We start from the raw sequence: 16,435 nt of genomic DNA on the forward strand, positions 1-16,435 counted from the left end.
TGTGTGTGTGTGTGTGTGTGTGTGTGTGTGTGTGTGTATGTGTGTGTGTGTGTGAGAGAGAGAGAGAGAGAGAGAGAGACAAACCATGATCTCCTTGAAAAGCACCTGTTAAATGAAGACAGGCTTGTTTTGCAGCCTAGTGGGTGGGTAGAGTCCCAAGGAGGTGAAGGGGAGCTCCAGGTGTTCACTCTTCCCCCCAAGCTGGGAAGATTCTAGTACTTCCCAAACTGTGAAGTGTCCGCAAATCACCTGACACCTTGTTAAAATGCAGATTCCCATTAGGCAGATCTGGATAGAACCTGAGATTCTGCATTTCTCTCTCTTTTTTTAAGTTTATTTATTCATTTTGAGAGAGAGAGAGAAAGAGCACGCACAAGTGTGTGAGCCAGTGGGGAAGGGGCAGGGAGAAAAAGAAAGAGAGAGAATTGCAAGCAGGCTCTGCACTGTCAGCACAGAGTCAGATGCCGCGCTTGATCTCCTGAACCTCAAGATCATGACCGAAACTGAAACCAAGATTCAGGCGCTTAACCAAGTGAGCCACTCAGGAGTCCCAGAGATTCTGTATTTCTAACAAGTGTCCAGGTGACCTTGATGCTGCCGGTCCAGGGGCCACACTGAGTAGCAAGGAGTATCTCTGATTTCCTAAGTATTGTCAAAACCTACATTCAGGGGCGCCTGGGTGACTCAGTCGGTTAAGTGTCCAACTTCAGCCTAGGTCATGGATCTCGGGGTTCATGAGTTTGAGCCCTGCATGGGGCTCTGTGCTGACAGCTCAGAGACTGGAGCCTGCATCGAAATCTGTGTGTCCCTCCCTCTCTCTCTGCCCCTCCCCTGCTTGCCCTCTGTCTCCCAAAACTAAATAAACATTAAAAATAAAATAAAAAAAAAAAACCTAGATTCAAAAGAAGCTTCTGAAAGTTGACCCTCTAGGGTTCTCCCTTTCTTGATGATAGCAATAGTAATTACCAAAAGAACAATGACTGACATTTATGGAGCGCTTAGTAGGTGCAAGCAAGCCTTGTCTAACTCTGACTGTTACCATCTTATAAAAGGACTGTCTGTGGTTTAAAGAAACTAAAGAATTTATTCAGGTTCTCATTGCTCCTAAGTTATACAGCAGTAGCTCAAACACTATCTGGCTCTATAGATGGGCTCTTATATATGACTATCTCTCATCTTCTGATGTCTTATTGTAGGTTCAGTGGGGCTGAGCATGTAAAGTTTGACCTTCACTTTCAAAAGGGGCATTTTCCTGGTGCTACAGAACTGAGCCAATGGTGCAAAGCTACCCATGAAATCAGATGGAAGGTCAGGCAATGAGAGATACGTAGGCAAAAACTCACCCGATAATCACCTGCAGGCTTAGTCTGCACTGATAACAAAATGTTTTCCCCCATGACTATTGTTTTACCTTGCAAAGCAGATGCTAGATTAGGAGAATGTTACCACCATGCTCTAAGTTTATTCAAAATTGGTGAAGAGGTTTTAAAAAAATGTATCTATTCTATATTTTTAAGTCAAAAGTATGTTGTTTTCTTTGAGCACAAATCAAAATGGTTGCATGGGACACCCAAAGAACAGTTGATAAAAGAACTGGTAAACTGAACTTCATCAGAAATTAAGTTTCTACACTTTAAATGGCACAGTTAAGAAGGAAACAGATGAGCCACATACTGAAAGAAAACATTTGTAAATCACCTATCTAATAAAGGACTCATATTCTTACAAGTCAATAATAACCCAATTAAATAATGACCAAAACATCTGACTAGACATTTTACCGAAGTAGATCCACTGATGACCACTAAGTACATGAAAGGTGTTAATATCAGGAAGCATAGGGAAATGCAAATTAAAACCACAGTGAGATACTTATTCACACTCATTAGAGTGGCTGTAATAAAAAATGTAAAACAGTAGTGACAAGAGTGTGGAGAAACTCTGATACATTGCTGTTGTAAATGTAAAATGGATCAATTACTTTGGAAAAACAGTTTCAGTCATGCAAGGGATTTTGTTTCCTTGTAATTTCCTTATACATTGAAATGCCATTTTGGTGGTAAATTTCACATGCTGTGTCTTTTTTTTTTTTTTTTTTCTTTAACAGAGTCCTCTACAGAGCTCATTTTGTTTTGTTTTGTTGTAGTTTTCAAAACTTTTAAAAAATGTTTATTTATTTTTGAGGTGGGGGTGGAGGGGCAGAGAGAGAGGGAGACACAGAATCTGAAGCAGGCTCCAGGCTCTGAGCTGTCAGCACAGAGAGGCTCAAACTCATAGACCAGGAAATCATGACCTGAGGCGAAGTTGGACACTTCCCCAACTGAGTCACCCAGGTGCCCCTGTTGTTTTTTAACGTTTATTTACTTATTTAGAGAGAGAGAGTGAGAGCATGCACTCTAACGTTCGCTGGGGGGTGGAGGGGAAGTGGCAGAGAGAGAAGGAGAGAGAGGATCCCAAGCAGGCTTCTCTCTGTCAGTGCCGAGCCCAAGGCAGGGCTTGAACTCACCAACCGTGAGATCATGACTGGAGCTGAAATCAAGAGTCAGACGCTCACTCAACTGAGCCACCGAGATGCCCTTGGGTCTTTTGATGTAAAAACATTCTTCATTCCAAAATATTTAAAATCCTCTAATTTATAACAGCCAAATTATGAAAGCAGCCCAAGCGTCTATCAATAGATGAATGGATAAAGATGTGGTATCTATATACAATGGGATATTACTCAGCCATAAAAAAAGAATGAAATCTTGCCATTTGTAATGACATGAATGGATCTAAAGGGTATAATGTATAATGAATCAGCCAGAGAAAGACAAATACTATATGATTTCACTCATATGTGGAATTTAAGAAACAACACAAAGAAAAAAAAGGGACAAACCAAAAACCAGAATCTTAACTAGAGAGAACAAACCGATGGTTACCAGAAGGGTGGGGGGTGGGGGGATGGGTGAAACAGGTGATGGGGATTAAGGAGTGCACGTGTTATGATGGGGTCTGGGTGATGTATGAAGTGTTGTATCACTATATTGTACACCTGAAACGAATATAACACTATGTTAACGATACTGGAATTAAAATTTAAAGAAATATTTTAAATCCTTTAAAAAGTGAAATAACTAAACATCCATCTTTGTTGTTGTTGCTGCAACTTCTGTTCATCTTATTTATCACAAGCATTGGTTCCTACCCCCGAACATTGAGTAGTTAATTTTAAAAATGAGCTTTTAAAATTGTTTTCACCTTTTGATATTTGTTTAATTTGTACTTTGTCTTTAAAAATTTTTTTTAATGTTTTATTTATTTCTAGGAGAGAGAGAGAGAGGGAGACAGCATGAACAGGGAAGGGTCAGAGAGAGAGGGAGTCACAGACTCTGAAACAGGCTCCAGGCTCTGAGCTGGCAGTCAGCACAGAGCCCGACGCGGGGCTTGAACCCACGAACCGCGAGATCATGACCTAAGTGAAAGTCGGACGCTTAACCGACTAAGCCACCCAGGCGCCCCGTACTTTGTCTTTTAAATGTAACCAGTTTTTAAAACATTTTAGAATAGAAGCCATTTGTAAATATTTTAATATTTTCTATTTGCCTTGATGTCCTTTTGTAATAAATGTGTGCAAGTTTATATATGCTTGTGTTTATTAATTTCCCTTCTCTCTCTTTATTCTTTCCTGTTCCGTTTTTTATATAGGATGTGTGATGGTTAACTTTGCAATTGAGCGCAGACATTTTGCGATAAGATCGAGAAGAACTGGAGGGTTAGCCCTCACGCACAAACCCTGCACGTTGAGATGAGGATGCAGGAAACAAAGAGACTTTTTGCTGCTTGCCTCTGGTAAGTGGGTGAATATGCCTATGGCTCTATGGAATCCGACTGCATAACGTTAGCTGGAAATAGTTTTTAAAAATATAAGCATAAGAAGGCATGCTGGACAGTGAAACAAGTGAGCACTTGCTTGTTCAGCGGCTCCCCCCTTTCTCATTGGGGAATTGCTAACAGCATGTGCTCCCCTTCCTACAACAGAAGTCGGACAGACGGAGATGAGAGATGTCCTGCTCTCCTCCCTCTGGACGCCAGGATGATGGCATGTGAGCCCGGAGCAGCCACTGGGCATTGGATCGTGGCTGAGTATCACAAGAGGAGTCTTAATGTTCATTCAAAGCAGCCTGTTCCTGTCCTCCCTGGCCGCCTCCTTGACTTTCAGGTCCCTGATCAAACGTCACTGCCCTGACCACCTCCTCTAAAATAACTACTTCCTCTACCTCTTCTGACTCCATTTTTCTATCTGGCATGCATCACTATCTAGAATCATATACTTATTTTTAAACTGTTTATTTTTTCCTACTAAAATGTATTCTCCATGAGGATATAAACATTCTGACCTGGGGCACCTGAGTGGCTCAGTTGGTTAAGTGTCTGACTTGATTTCTGCTCAGGTCATGATCTCACAGTTCGTGGGTCTGAACCCCATATTGGGCTCTGTGCTGACAATGTGAAGCCTGCTTGGGATTCTCTCTCTCTCTCTGACTCTCCCCTGCGCACTCTCTCTCAAAATAAATAAACTTAAAAAAAACAACAACAGCATTCCATCTTGTTCCCCACTTTTCCCGCAAGGTCCAGAATAGTACCCAGCACACATGAGTGCCCAGTACCTTTTTGTTAAGTGAATACAAAGATGTATACATACATGCCTGGTGCATAGCAGGCCAATGAAAACTGGTTAAGTTGCACTGAATTAGTAAGTTTTCTATCAGACTTACTTGGGGGTGATGTGAATATTGAGTGACCTGAAGGTGAGCATATGATTGGAGTTTACTCTCCAGCAGTGATGTGATTCCTGTGTTAAGTAATGAAGCTAAGTTAGGGAGTTGTTACAAAGCATGAATATTTGACCTTACAGACTCTAATTTAAAAGGGCATCCGCCTGCAGCCTCTACCATGGTATCTGCCCACTTCTCCTTAGACACGTACAAAAACTAAAAAAAAAGATAGAAACCAACCCTGATAGACGATCAGGTACAGAATATCAGAGGAATGTTCACCAACTATAAATCAAAGGGTGTGTGGTATTAGGAAATCAACTCACGATTCTCTGTGAAATAGTACCGCCTGCTTCCTCAAAAGAAAGGAAAAAACACTTCCTTCGTAATTAATTTACAGAGCAATTAAAAGAGCAAAAAGAAAACACATACCTGCAAGGAATTAGAGAGAAAAGTTTAGCAATTAAAGGGTGAGTAAAATTTTTCTGGCAAATGCTAACAGAGAGGCTCAGAGATGGCAAAGTTATTTCCTGACTATTTAAAATCCAAGACAATGGGGGGCACCTGGCTGGCTCAGTCTGTTGAGCCTCCGACTTCAGCTCAGGTCATGATCTCATGATTGGTGAGTTGGAGCCCTTCACCGGGCTCACTGCTATCCGCACAGAGCCTGCTTTTCTGTCCCTCTCTCTCTCTGCCTCTACCCTGCTTGTGCTCTCTCTCTGAAAAATAAGATCTTTAAAAATAAATCTTAAAAAAAAAAATCCAGGACAAAAAGCATTAAGAGACAAAGAAGTAATTTATTAAAGAAAAATATTTTTGATGCTTATTTATTTTTGAGGGGGAGGAACAGAAAGAGAGGGAGACACAGAATCTGAAGTAGCTCCAGGCTCTAAGCTGTCAGCACAGAAACCAACGCAGGGCTCAAACTCAGAAATGATGAGATCATGACCTGAGCTGAAGTCAGATCCTCAACTCACTGAGCCACCCAGGTGCCCCAAAAAGGTAATTTCATACTGATGACAGAATCCAGAGCAAAGACAGAACAGTCAACAACATAAACATAACTTTTATCACAAATCCAGAAAGAAGTAGAAATGGATCTCAGAATTTATTTATCAGAAAATTATCAGTTGTTTTGAGAGGTATAAAAGCATTTCTCATATACTTTCACAAATATGGTATTTAGAAAACATAAATAGATAAATGGGAGAATTTGAACAATAAATTTAATCATTAAGATTCAATATGTATATTGTATATAAAAACTATACCCTCCTCCTGGATATCCATTAGTGTTTATAAAGATTGACAAGGTGTTAGCACACTGAAAAAATAATTTCTCCAAATAAAAATACATAAGTATCTTGAACATAGTGCAATAAAATTAGAGGTAAATAATAAATGTATGTTATAAATCTTAGCAATAAATAAAAATACTCTCCCAAAATATTGAGGTAAAGAAGAAACAAAAAGCACGTATTTACTGACAACTTGGAAATTAATGAGAAGAGAATATCTTCAGAAAACCAGCAAACCCAAACCATTAGCAAAATTATTGGCTTAAATGGGTACATTATGAAACAAGAAAGAATGAAAGTAAATGAGGTGAACCAAGGGTTCATAAAATAAAAAATAAATAAATAAGGTTAGTGTTTGGTACAAAAGCTTATCAAAATGACAAAACATCCATATTGAAAATAGAAGAAAAAATAATAAACATTCTGGCAAATATGAGTGGACTTGGCCAAGAACAGCCATACAATTGATAACGAATTCTATGAGCTACAAAAAAAAAAAAAAAGGCAAAATAGACAAAGCTTGGGAAATTTTTACCCAGGAAAAAAAAGAGAAAATACAATAAATAAAATTCAAATGAAAAGAGAGCAAAGGAAAAAGAGATGCCCTTTCTATTAAAATATTGGAGGATTTCAAAGAAATGAATGCTTTTATGAGAGGATATAAAATCACCAAATAATCACAGAAAAAAATTGAACTGTTTAGCAGAAAATCACCTCTAATATAACTTCTGAGGTCAAACAAATGAGGTTTTCAAACTTTCAAGAAATAGATAATTCCTATGTTGATTTAATTTTTTTATGTTTATTTTTGAGACAGAGAAACAGAGCATGAGTTGGGGAGGGGCAGAGAGAGAGACACAGAATCCGAAGCAGGCTCCAGGCTCTGAGCTGTCAGCACAGAGCTTGACTCAGGGCTTGAACCCACAACTGTGAGATCATGACCTGCGCCGAAGTTGGACGCTTAACCGACAGAGCCACCCAGGTGCCCCTTTTTATACTTCTCTATATTCTCTCATCTCCCCCCCCACACAATTGGGATGTATTCATTTTATAATGAGAAAAATAAGAATTACCAAAAGAATAAATTTGAGTGGGCTTTAAAAGCCCAACCTCATAAGAACAGAAATTTCCCCTTGGATCCTGTTAATCACTTCTGTCTAAGTCCTTGAAGAGAAGGAAGTCTCACTGGTCTCCTTTGACTGTCCCAAAACAAGTGCAAATACTGACATTGTTTTATGCGATTCAAAACATTATCCTGACAAGGGATTTGTTAGTTTTCTGCAGACCGCTGAACGGGCCCACCAAACAAGAAGAAGTTAGTCTGTCTCCTGCAGCGTCTACACCAACGATTCTGTTGCAGCTTTCTTGGAGTTAAATGGCCCAAGTATCAGGTCTTCACCGCAGCCCTCAAAGGATTAAAATCAAAGTGCACACAGAGGCCAGTGCAGGACTCGTAACTTGTGGGTTCTCTGTAAATGTCAATCCGCCCTCCTTCCCATCTGGTGGTCAATGTGACCTACACTGGGCTGAGGGGCCAGGGTGTCAAGATGCAGGTCTTGCTGGCTGCTACCTCACAACACTTGGCGGTCTCTTAGTTCTCCCCTCCAGCACTCTGACCATCAACATCTCCGTTACTTCCTGTGGTCTGCAGGCTCACTCATGTGTTATTCATTCTCAAGAAGAAGAATACACCTCAAGTAACAGCGTATAGAAGTTTCTTCAGCCCTCTCAGACCTGGTGAGCCAGAGAGCTTTAATAGGACTGGAGACTCAGCTAGGTGAAGACCTTTGCCCAAGGTCACGCAGCCATAGCCAGTAGTGTAAGGAGGCTCATTTCCCACTATGCCTTGGGGGCTCTCTCTTGTCCAGTCCCACCTCATCCTCATCAGCCTATTTCTGACTCCTTGGCTTTGCTGCAGCTCAGCCTTGGCTCAGAATGCCATCCCTCCCCCTTTTCTCAGTCATCGGCCAAGGATCAGAGGAGATCCCACGTCCTCGGGAGAAACACGTCTGTGACCACTTCATTCCACACAACCTTGTCCCTCTGCTGATGCCTTAAAATTTTTTTTCTGAACTTTATTATAAGCATCTTTTAAAAAATTATTTTTAATGTTTATTTATTTTTGAGAGAGTGTGTGTGCCAGCAGGGGAGGGGCAGAGAGAGAGGGAGACACAGAATCCAAAGCAGGCTCCAGGCTCTGAGCTGTCAGCACAGAGCCCCACACGGGGCTCAAACCCACGAACTGTGAGATCGTGACCTGAGCTGAAGTCGGACCCTTAACCGACTGAGCCGCCCAGGAGCCCCTATTATAAGCATCTTATTATACAGATCGGGATTTATTTGTTACCACTTCACATAAAAAAGCAGACACACAATTTTTTAAAGACTACTCAAAACAGTCCCTGGGGTAAGAATCAAAAGGCTACCACTTGCTAGTTATGCAATTTTGTTAATTCCCTCTTGGAGCCTCACGTTGCTCAGCTCCCACTGCCAAAAGGGGCATGATCTTATCAAGCTCTTGATGGTAGGGTTCTGGAGAGGATTAATAGAGATATTGTATGGGAAAATGTTTATGGTAATTTTCCATAGGAGTTCAGGAAGCCAAAGGCCTAAAGGAGTCAGGCAGCTAATGTAAAGGAGGGGAGGAGGCCAGAATGAGGCAGTAGGGGTTGGTGGGGACTACTGTGCTTGGGGGCAAGTACCCTCTGCACAGACAGGTGTTGCTCAGCTGTGGCCAATTACAGTTATGTAGGAATGAGGACCCAATACTGCTGGAGTTTAATTTTCCAAGAGAAATCAGAAGTAAAGGCTTTTGGGTGGCTCAGTCGGTTAAGCATCAGACTTTTGATTTCAGCTCAGGTCATGAGATCATGGTTCATGAGATCGAGCCCCGAGTTAGCTCTCTGTTGACAGTGAGGGAACCTGCTTGGGATTCTCTCTCTCCCTCTCTGCTCCTCCCCCACGTGTGTGTGTGTGTGTGTGTGTGTGTGTGTGTGTGTGTATGAGAGAGAGAGACAAAGACAGAGACAGAGACAGACAGAGATAGAGAGAGAGAGAGCAAGAGCACATTCTCTCTTTCTCTCTCTCAAAATAAACAAACATTAGGGAAAAAAAAGAAAAAGAAATCGGGGCACCTGGGTGGCTCAGTCGGTTAAGCCTCTGATTTCAGCTCAGGTCATGATCTCATAGCCGGTGAATTTGAGCCCCACTTCCGGCTCTGTGCTGACCGTTCAGAGCCTGGAGCCTCCTTTGGATTCTGTGTCTCCCTCTCTCTCTGACCCTCTCCCACTTCTGCTCTGCCTCTCTCTCTCTCTCACATAAATAAACATAAAAAAAAGGAGAAATAAAGACTTTTTATAATATTTCTTAAGGTTTGAAACATTGTGTTTGCCAAATACAGCCCAGAGTCTTTCTTATAGAAAGCCAATTTGCAACTCTGCTCTATGTACATGTATATTGTTTTAAACTAGAGCAGACATCTGGATTGGGTCCCTCAGTTATTTTCTCTTCAGTGTTTTCTTCACTGTGTGCTCTGTGGGTCTAAGGTGTTTAACCTCACCCCTCCTCAATAAGATTGTAATGTTCCTGTGGGCAGTTAACATTTTCTGTACTCAAGTGTCACTCAAAGGAGTTTAATCATCTTGGTAAATGGTACTGCTTGTTAGTCTCTTCATATGGCTCTTAAATTTCAGCATGAGTCAGCAAATGCCTGAGCTGCTTTGTTAATAATGCCGATTTGCCTTATCAATTCTCTCCAAAGTATACCCCCAGCAGAAATGTGTACATCTATCCATCATAAGACATGTACTAGAATGTTCAAAGCAGCTCAGTTCATAATAGCTGCCTACAGAAGTCTACCCAATTGTCCATCAGTATCAGAATAAATAAAAAATACATATTCACAGTAAAAATTGATACAACAATGAAAATGAATAAATTGCAACCACATGCAAAAACGTGGGTGAATCTCACAAATATAATGTTGAACAAAGGGGGCCGACAACCTAAGAATACGCAGTGTGTGTTTTCATTTTATAGAAGTACAGAAATCGGCAGAACTCACTCTATGGGGTAGAAGTCAGGATAATAGCAGGATAACTCTTGGAGAGAGGCGGGGACACAAGGGGATTCCAGACACTTCTGGGGTGCCGGCAGTATTCGTGGTTGCACGGGCATGTGACAATTCACTGGGCTGAATATCATTTATACTTTTCTGTACATCATCGTCTCAATGGAAAGCTAACGCGCTAACGTCAGGGCTCCACCCCACGCTGACAGAATTGCATCTTCCGCGGGGGTGGCTGGGAGTCCCCAGGCTCTACTGGTGAGGTCATGACATGATTTCCTTTTTGAGAAACACGCTGCACTTGAACGAGCACACATTTATTCCTCCAAGGGGCTTCTACAGGCACGCTGGGCTAACCCATCCTGCAAGAGCATTTCCCAGTCTCTCTTGTTGTGTACGACTACATTTTACTGAATGCAAAAAGTGACATAAAATTAAGAGGCACTATATGTACATTCACAGGCACTTGAGGGCATAAAGAGAGACAGCTCTGATAATATGCCAGCTTATAAAATATGGCTAAATACAATTAAAAGTTTATAGGGTGACTAAGAAGCCATATCCGCAGGGAAAAAGTCAAGCATTCACTGCTACCGAAATCCAGCTGAATCCTGGTTTCCCTGGGGAAGGAGATGTGGGTGGAGGCCAAGAAGCTCTGGAGCTTTCCTGGAAGGAAAAAGGGAGGTTCTGTGACTGAGGGAGGGACAGGGAAGGACCAGCATGGTAGGTGTTTTTGGAGCTGCACTCTTGAGCTTTGTTTTTGTCAGTGTGGGAAAGCCGAAGCTCAGAGATTTATCCAGGTCACATTTATTTACAGTTTGTGCTCTTGCATTTAAGAATCCAGAAATAAATTGGATGTCAGAGGGAAACCAAAAAGGAATCTATTAATAAGCTCCAGGAAGGCTGAGACTGCATATATGAGCTTCATTTTTGGATCCCCTGCACCTGACACCATGTCTGGCAGATAAGAATACTCATTAACTTCATTCATTCATTCATTCAGCATCTAGTTATGGAGTACTTAGTTTAGGTTAGGCACCATTCTTAAGCAGTTGAGACAAATAGAAGTCTCTCACCTCAAGGAGCTTATAGTCTAAATGATGGGAGATCAGCCAATTCATCAGACAGATAGATTCATCACTATGTTCCATAGTGGTCAGTTCTTTGGGAAAAAATAAATCAGAGAAAAAGAATAGAGAATTGGAGGGTTGAGAATTGATGCAGTTATACCTGGGGAGGTTGAGGAGTCTTACTGAAAATTTGAGCCAAGACCCAAGGACGATGAGAGAGTAAGCCATGTGGATATGTGAGGGAAAAGCCTTGAAGGTAGAGGGAACAGCAAATGCAAAGGCCCTGAGGCAGGAATAGGCCTTGTGTGTTTGCAGATATCAAAGAGGCTGGAGTGGTTGCTCAAGAGTGAAGGAGAAAAGGTAATCACCAACAGGTAATAGGGCTGCTGGATCATTTGCTGTGAGGACTCTGGCTTTAACTCTGAGAGACTCAAAAGCCGTTGGAAGATTTTAGATACAGGAATTACATGATCAGACCAAATACTGATTAAATAATTAAGCATGGCACTGTACACACCACAAATGACTTTAACATACATTACTATATTTGATCTTCATAATGACTGTAAGATATAAGAAGAAAAAGAATTCTTAGCCACATTTTCAAAGGATTACATTATGGAAATTAACAGAACAGTCTTTGGAGATAAACAGATCTAGGCTTGAATCCTAACTCAGCCACGTAAAGAGCCAGGACTTTGTGCAAGAGTCAGCCTCAGTTTCCCCATCTCTGCAGTGGAGGAAACAACACTACTGGGAGAGAGGATTGGATAGACCTAATAGACATGCCTAGACACTGACTAGACATTGACTAGACATGCCTAATTCAGTGTCCAGCACACTTTTTGCTCAACAGGTGACATCTGTTGCTACCCTGTCCAGCTGGAAGTGGTTGTAGGCATCATCCAACTTTGAGGACCTAAGAGACAGTCTCCAGAAAGCTGCGTCAGCACCTGCCGGGGTAAATACACAGATTCCTGGGCCAATGCCAGATCTACTGAGTCCTAATTCCATGGCTTTGGAGCCTCATCTCACCAAATAAGAACTTAAAGTAAACATATCACCACAGCAGAGGAGGTTAAGGCAGCTCCAATACAATAACTGAATACATTGTATAACCTCTCTGAACCTCACTTCTGTCACATGCAAAGTGAAAATCAAGTTCTACTACTGAAGTGGTAGCAACGATGCCTGCAATGCCCTGTTGGCTCTGCCTGGAATGCTCTGAACACTCCATCCGTCAGCTCTTGGCTAACTACTAAGGAAGGTTCTTAAAATTACATTATACTTAAAATTAACTCACCATGAAAAAAATCCATTTGGAATACTTTGATTCTTTTTTCACTTGAAACAATCAAAACTTAGTTTAAAAGAAACTCCATATCCTAGAGTACACTGTGCTCACATCAGCATCATGTACACTAAAACTAGAATGATACAGAGAAGATTAGCATGGCCCCTGTTCGAAAAGATGATCTGTGTACCACCCACGTCAACCTGCGGGTTCCCCAAGGCTACAAGCACAGCTTACTTGGAGAATCACTGGAAGGGCAGCAGGATGTAAAGGAAGAATTTTAGGATCCTGTCCCCTGCTGACACTTTTGTCTCAAGGTTAGGGCAGGTGCGTAACCTGTTGGCCAAGGGCACAGAGGGGGCAGATGAAGACAGGGTCTGGCTCCTTCCAGGAAGGCTTTAAATAGACACGTTGGTGCCACGCTCTGGAACATTTACACAAGGCGGGAAAGCTCGTTGCGCACAGGACTACGTTTGCCTACGGAGACCCGGCAACCGGTTCAAGTGGTTGTCAGGCTGTAGAGCTTGGAGTCTACAAAACAGAACAGGCCTGCAGAGATTAAGATTTATGCTCTAGGACTGCAGGAGCGCTACTTCGAACCCACAGTTCACGTGGATTCTTGGCGGACTCCTCCTGGGACCTCTTGCTTTTCCTTTGCCTTCTTGGGTTAAAGTTACTCAAGTATTTATGAAAAGGGAGCCTCATGTGTGGCTGAGGTCCAGCATAGTTCAGTGCAATCAACTTGCACTGAGTCCTCAAATATGCTACAATACTGATTTTGCTATTAAATAATTGAGCAGGGATTGCAGAGAACCAAACAGAATTACTACCACTCGCAACCTACCTTATCCCATGAGCCATACTAGAGACTTACTGTTAACTTATGCATGGTGATTCTATAAAAGGGGGTCTCATTAGCCCCATAATAAAAAAAATTTTAATGTTTACATTTATTTTTGAGACAGAGAGAGAGCATGAGTGGGGGAGAGTCAGAGAGAGAGGGAGACACAGAATCTGAAGCAGGCTCCAGGCTCTGAGCTGTCAGCACAGAGCCCGACATGGGGCTCGAACTCGTCAACTGCGAGATCATGATCTGAGCTGATGTCAGATGCTCAACTGACTGAGCCACTCAGTTAGAATATTACCTCCTCTGCCAGCAGGTGACATAGCCACGGTGGGTCACTAGCATGAGGCTCCAGTTGTCCTGGGGAGAATGTGCACAAACCACCTGGTACAACTGGATAGAGTGTTGCTAATCCACTTCCCTATCAGTAGCCTGTAGTTAATGCCCAGTCGGTTGTCAATTTCAACTTTGAAGGATAGTCACTTAATCAGGTAAGCTGCAGATGTAAAAATGGTTTAGCAGACCCTTGAAACCAAGGGTCTCAGATGTAACATTTAGTAACACTGATATGAACATAGTGCTTATATATGCCAGACACCACTGTAAGTGATTTTTCCATGAGATAACTCATTTAACCTCTGAGGAAGAGTATCCCCATTTTACAGACAAGGAAACAGAAAAGTAACCTAACCCAGGATCATGCATCGACTCGGTGGCAGAGTTTGAATTTAAAGTAGGACAGGATGGGGGCACCTGGGTGACTCAGTTGGTTGAGCATCCAACTTTGGCTCAGATCATGATCTCGTGGCTTGTGGGTTCGAGCCCCATGTCAGGCTCTGTGCTGACAGCTCAGAGCCTGGAGCCTGCTTCAGATTCTGCCTCTATCTCTCTCTGCCCCTCCTCCACTCATGTACCATCTCTCTCAAATATAAATAAACATTAAAAAAAATAAAGTAGGACAGGATGGCTTCACAATTTTCAGTCTCCATGAGTTAGTTCTAAGATACACAGCATGGAGTCATGCATCATTCTTCAGAGCCATGCGATGAAATCCTTTTGCTATGACGGGCTTTGTGCACAAAGTGAGACATTTAGCTAGTGGCTGAGTCCCATTCACTGAGCAATATCTGAATCTTAGAAAAGTTTTGCTGTTTTCTAGTTAACCTAATGTGGACCTTTTAGGGAAAAATTATATGCCATTGTATGTGTAATAACTATGATGTTTTTGAAGACAAGGAACAAAAATGCCAACTAATAGTAGCTTTAAAACTGAAGGCAATGAAGCCTTTTCTCATACAAGAAGAAGTCTGGAGATAGTGGCTCATAGATCCTCAACATGTTGGTGATATATCTCCTCATGGTCCCAACATAGTTGCAGCAGTCCCAGGCATCACATCTCCACACCCCCTCATTCCAAAAAGAAAAGAAGGTGAAGGGGGCAAAAAAATTTCCTCTTTTTCTACAGGAAAATTATTTCCTAGATGTTCCCTTCCTTCCTTCCTGTCACATTTCATTATCAGAACTGTGCCATCTGTCAACTCCTAGACCAGTATTTCTGAAACATATTGGGCCAGATTAATTCTCTGTTGTGAGGGGACCATCCTGGGCATTGAAGGATGCTTATCAGCATCCCTGACCTCTACCCACTAGATGCCAGTAATGTATTTCCGGGTATGACAACCCAAAAATGTCTCCAGAAACTGCCAATGTCCTATGGGTATATGAATATGTGCTTGTAAACTTGACCAGGTTGAGAACCATTGCCTTAGATGAATGAGTGGCAAAGGGAAATGGGATAGTCATGACTGGCTTAGACCAGTCATAGGTCATCCCCCAAGGCTAAGCACCCTGCGGCCTGAAAAAAGTTCTACCTCAAGGAAAAAGCGTAACGGCCGTGGATTTGGCAATCATTCCCCATGTTGCTTTTTCGTTGTTAAAATAAATGTTCTTTATTGGAAAGTCCAAGCAGAGGACTGAGAAGGACATTTTGTCTTCTTACAACCAAGAAAGCATTCATGAGGCATATCAGGAAGAATCAGGCCATAGATATGGGAGTTTTGGGGTGCCTGGGTGGCTTAGTCGGTTAAGCTTTCAACTCTTGATCTCAGCTCAGATCATAATCTTGCAGTTTGTGGGTTCAAGCCCTATGTCAGGCTCTGCACCAACAGTGTGGAGCCTGCTTGGAATTTTCTCTCTCTCTCTCTCTCTCTCTCTCTCCCCCCCTCGCTCTGTCTCTCTCTCCCTGCCCCTCCCCCACTTGCTTGTGCATGCACACTCTCTTTCTCTCTCAAAATAAATAAAGTTGAAAAAAAAGAAATGGGAGTTTCATTGATATCTACTCTGTAGGTTTGGTGGCCACAGGAAAACAATCAGAAGTGAGAGCAGCCATTCTTCTTTTTATTCAGAACACTTACACCAAACTCCCTTTCTTTGAGGGCATTCCTCATTTTTTCTTGCCTCGCCTCCCTTTAAAAAAAAGCCAGGGGCACCTGAGTGGCTCAGTTGGCTGAGCATCCAACTTTGGCTCATGGAGCCTAAGTGTGAGTCCTGCATGGGACAGTCTGCTGTCAGCACAGAGCCTGCTTCAGACCCTCTGCTCCCCTCTCTCTCTGCCCCTCCCTACTCTCAGTATCTCTCTGAAAAATAAATGAACATTAAAAAAAAAAAGACGGGCTCCTGGGTGGCTCAGTTGGTTAAGCATCTGACTCTTGGTTTCAGCTCAGGTCATGATCTCACAGTTAGTGAGTCCGAGGCCCAGATAGGGCTCCAGGCTGACAGTGGAAAGCCTGCTTGGGATTCTCTCTCTCTCTCCCTCTCTCTCTGCTCCCCCACTTACGCTCTCTGAAAACAAACAAACAAACAGAAAGACAAACATGTATTTGTCCAGGGATAGTTGGTAAACAAGGACTTCAGGTAGAAAATTCCTGTATTTGTTCCTCAGTTACATGCCTGGGACATTTAAAAACACATGCTGGTTAGAGTATAACTGGCCATTTCATTCCTAATGTGAGAAGAGCCTCCCTGTTGTAAACGCTGGAGGGTGCAAGTCTTAGTGACAACAGCCAGCCTGTACTGAGGACTATCTTCTGGTGCTCTGGGAAAC

The 16,435-nt window shown here is 42.3% G+C and overlaps 1 non-coding gene across 1 annotated transcript; it reads left to right on the forward strand.

Moving 5' to 3' along the window:
• Window positions 1-12,591: 12,591 nt before the first annotated feature.
• LOC120236965 lies at window positions 12,592-12,700 on the forward strand. The gene has a single exon (XR_005529819.1). It is a non-coding gene; the product is annotated as a U6 spliceosomal RNA (small nuclear RNA).
• The last annotated feature ends 3,735 nt before the right edge of the window (window positions 12,701-16,435 follow it).

The sequence above is a fragment of the Hyaena hyaena genome, unplaced genomic scaffold (genome assembly GCF_003009895.1).
Source record: "Hyaena hyaena isolate Hyena2069 unplaced genomic scaffold, ASM300989v1 scaffold_167, whole genome shotgun sequence".
In the NCBI taxonomy this organism is placed as follows: domain Eukaryota; kingdom Metazoa; phylum Chordata; class Mammalia; order Carnivora; family Hyaenidae; genus Hyaena; species Hyaena hyaena.